The sequence below is a fragment of the Dipodomys spectabilis genome, unplaced genomic scaffold (assembly GCF_019054845.1).
Source record: "Dipodomys spectabilis isolate Male_0828 unplaced genomic scaffold, ASM1905484v1 ptg000242l, whole genome shotgun sequence".
Taxonomy (NCBI): Eukaryota; Metazoa; Chordata; class Mammalia; order Rodentia; family Heteromyidae; genus Dipodomys; species Dipodomys spectabilis.
In genome coordinates, this window is record NW_024870919.1 from 3,741,504 (window position 1) to 3,745,737 (window position 4,234).

Below are 4,234 nucleotides of genomic sequence, written 5' to 3' on the forward strand. Positions count from 1 at the left end.
TGGTGGTGTTATTTTTTTGGTCGTACATGGGGCTTGAGCTTTGGGCTTGGGTGCTGTTTCTGTGCTCTTCAGCTCAAGGGGAGCACTCTACCACTTGAGCCACAGTTCCACTTCCCCAAACTAAAGGACTTTTGACAGCCTTACATCTTGCTTTCGAGAATTGAGATAGTAAAGATATGCTGGATAGCCTTCTGTTGAACCATTATATAAAACCAGGCCTGAAGAACAATATAGAAGAAACTGTATTTGATATTGCCAAAAGGATAATTATGTATCACTACCTCTATGAAGTTGTGAAAGGCTGTACAAATTGTTCACCGAAGTCCTAATGGTCGGGTTAAGGTTCTTAAATTTCAAAAATGCAAGTCCATCTTTTGTGTCCCTACAAAACATTTTCACAATCCAAATAAGAGCAATATCTTTTTTTTTGGTCAATCATGGGGCTTGAGCTCTGTGCCTGGGAGCTATCCCTGTGCTCTTCAGCTCAAGGTGAGCGCTGTACCACTCGAGACACAGCTCCACTTCCAGTTTTCTAGTGGTTTATTTGAGATAAGAGTACCACAGACTTTCCTTCCCAGGCTGGCTTTGAACCATGATCCTCAGATCTCAGTCACCTGTGTAGCTAGGATTATAGGCATGAGCCACCAGTGCCCGGCAGCACCAATATTTTACTGTAAAAATTCATGGATTCCGTGGAATTCTTCCAAGTGAATTTCCTGCCTTGGATGTAAAAATGTATTCAATAGTTTTTGTATACATGTATAATAATTTCTTCAGAGTTTGTGATTTTTTAATCAGAAATAATTTTAATTTACCTGTTGAAATGAGTAGTATAGAAACTAAAATATTTCTGATGATTGTCTGAAAAAGTATATTTTAAAATATTCTATATTCTATGTTTGCATAATGTTCATAATTTATTTTCTCCTAGATATACTTTGAATTCTACATTATTATATAATATATAGGTTCATTAATGTGTCCTTTCTGATTGCATTCCATATAGAACAGTTTGATTCCTTTTTTTCTAGGTCTTAATATTATTTTTCTTTGGGATAAAATGTCAGTGTTGTCTAATTTGAAAAGTTTTGTAAAGTTTATGCTATGTAAACGCCTTTCTGAGGTGAAGATTTAATACACTGATGTCAAACTAAATTTAATAATATGAATTACGTGTATTGTTACACTTGTAATTTTGTAATCAACATTTTAATAACTGTTTTTCATTTCTTGCATCTGAAGAATGAAAAATATGGAATACTTCTCAAATTTTCATATTATCCTTGTGCAAGTGCCATGTTAATCTCTGTATTGTAATTTGAGTATACGTGCTGCTGAAGCATGTAATATCCTCTAAATTTAAGTAGTTAATGATGCAATCTTTATACAGGCTTATATCTATGGGTGCCTACTTGTAAGAAGGAAACCTTATTGTTCCTAACAATGCTATCGATCTTATTTCCCTTAAATTCTGTGAATAGTGGAAAAAAATTATATTGATCAGTCGATTGCTCACATTTGCAAAATTTTTTTGTCAATGACTATATTAAGTCTTTTTATTTGGTATTTGATCGTACTCTTGATTATTTATAGATAGGTCCAAAGGTGATGGCTTTTTCAAGTACTTATTTATCCAACTGAATTAGCTTTGTGGACCTAATGGATTCAAAGTAAACATTGCTTAAGAGCTACTTCTAAACTTCTTCAGCTGACAATTTCCCAAATGAGGTGTTACTGGAACAAATGTCTACCTGAGCCTTTACCCTTCTTCAATGTGGGAACAGACCAACTAGAATATCTTACCCTGACAGCAAAGATTTTCTTACTAGAACAAAACTAATCTTGGTTACAAGCGATCATAGAGAGATGAACAGTTCAAATAGAACTGTTCAGAGTAGAAGGTATTTTATCAAAATATAATTGTTTATTATACCTTCCATTTCAAAAGTAGCTAATGCCAAGAAGGTGGAAAAATTGTTCGTATGCATGATTACTTTTTGTTCTGGCCTGTCTACGATCCAACCAGGCAGGAAATTACACTACTGCCTTTTTATAACCAAATATTTTCAGAGTTGCAGGAGAAGTGCATATGTTTCTCCTCGTTATTAGGCATTAAATTGATAATGTTTTAATCACAGAGTTTCCTCTTTCCTCCATGCTGTAAATCTACAAATGGTAAAACTTTAGGTCTAACTCTATCAAACACTGAGGTAGAGATAATGGAATAATACTTTAAAACAGAGTTGCCTTTGATACAGTAACTACAACAGAAAAATACAAAATGTGTGCCTTTTACTTATATATAGTCGTACATTTTATATTTATATGTGCTGATTTTATATTTCACACAATGAAACTTACTAGAATTAGTTGATAATTTGACAAATAAATTGATATTTATTTTTTTCCAATAAATAGAATTGGAATATAAATAATTAGGTTTAAAATATATATTAGACTATAAAAAGTATCAATGCAATGTTTTTAGTATAAACTTGTGATACATTATAACTGTTCTTTGCCTTCTGAATCCACATGGTAATAAAACAATGTTTTCCTCTAATCTGTAATGGATTTTACTCTGCTGCTCTGTTTATTGTTTTAACTCGCCTGTCCCAAATTGTTTTTCTCCATATTTCTGAAGCATTCCTACTGATTATTCCCAAATTTTGCTAAGATGTCTAAAAAATATTATTTTTCTTCAGTACCCATGGGTCCTAGGATCCCAGGTCCCAGTTACCTGGATCATCAGATAACAGGGGCAAGACTTTTCACTAAGGCCCATGCAACATATCAACACAAAGTAATTGAAGACCCATCTCAATTTCGCATTTCCTATATTTCAGGGCCCCAATTCCTTGAGATGCAGGAATTAGCAGTAAACAATTGTGAAATGCAAGGCAACTTAAAATGAAGGATGAGATCACAAAATTTGAGAGAAAGTACTGTAATTCAAACATTCAACTTACAGATGACCAGCCCATATGAGTGAACAAGTTCACAAAGTGTCATATGTTTATTTTTAATACCCCTCACCTATGATTAACGGAAGATTTTATTCCAACATAAGTGGGCCAAAAATAGTTCCTGGAAGGACAGATCCATAATTGGTCTACCAAAGCCCGAAAACTTGACTTAGAGGTCAAATGTAATTCAGAAAAACATTTGAAGCACTAAGGAGTGCTTCAAAACACTGGGACTTCAGTACAACATGGTTCTGTGGTATAAAAATGTCACTCTCAAACCAATGATAATCTACATTTAATCTGAAAGTATATTCATTTTCAAATAAACTTGTTAAAATCAATTTCGCCAAAATAACATTTGACAAGTTGATGATACTTAGTGACATTACAAGTTTTTCAAGTGTAGGGAGCAAGTTAAATAGAGTTGAATTATTTACACAGCACTAATGCCAAACATGTTCAACCATTCATTAAAGTGTAGAAATACTACCACCCACAATTTGTGTTTTTTAGTAAGAGCCTTTCAGAAATGTGTTAAATAAATCTACCTCCTAAATTTCAAACCCAAACATTAGCTAATACATTTCATCATTTAATAAGGTACATTTTAAAAAATCACAAATAGTTGCCTTATTATATGTTATTTTATGTTTTCCCTCTGTCTAACATAGTAAGAAATATGACTTTAAGTCTTGAATATGGGTACTTATCAGAGATATGACAAACATAATATCTGTCTTCTACTTCTATCATATTCCTCTCTAGGAATAAATTTTAATTTTCTTCTTTTTCCAAAACTTATAGGTAGTAGAAAATATTATTCCATGTAAAATAAAAGAATGACACCATTGTACAAAGCCATTTATAAAAATTCATAGTTAGGAATACATTCTAAGCCATTTTTTAACTTTCTTTTTGACTAAAGATTAATCTTACAAACAGTTGAGAATAAAATCATGCTTAGGTGCTTCCCATCTCCAGTCTTGCAAATTGTTGCTGCAGATGAATGAATTATGGAAATATAAACTGGCATCAGTTAAAGAATATGCAGGATTGAAACTCCATGGAATGTATATAAACTTTTCAAAGTATTAATAGACAGTTTAACAGAATGACAATCAGGAAGTTGAAACCAGAGAGGAATTATAGTAAAGACATAGAATGAATGAAAAATGAACAAGGGGCAAGTACAGTTAGAATACTGAATGCACACATATGATGAAGGAAGTGGTAAATTGGAAATAAATCTTGGAGAAAGGGTTGGTTGA

At 32.6% G+C, this 4,234-nt stretch overlaps 1 pseudogene; it reads right to left on the bottom strand.

The window, feature by feature from the left end:
* Window positions 1–1,246: 1,246 nt before the first annotated feature.
* On the bottom strand, window positions 1,247–1,343 carry LOC122124744 (annotated as a pseudogene).
* Between the last annotated feature and the right edge of the window lie 2,891 nt (window positions 1,344–4,234).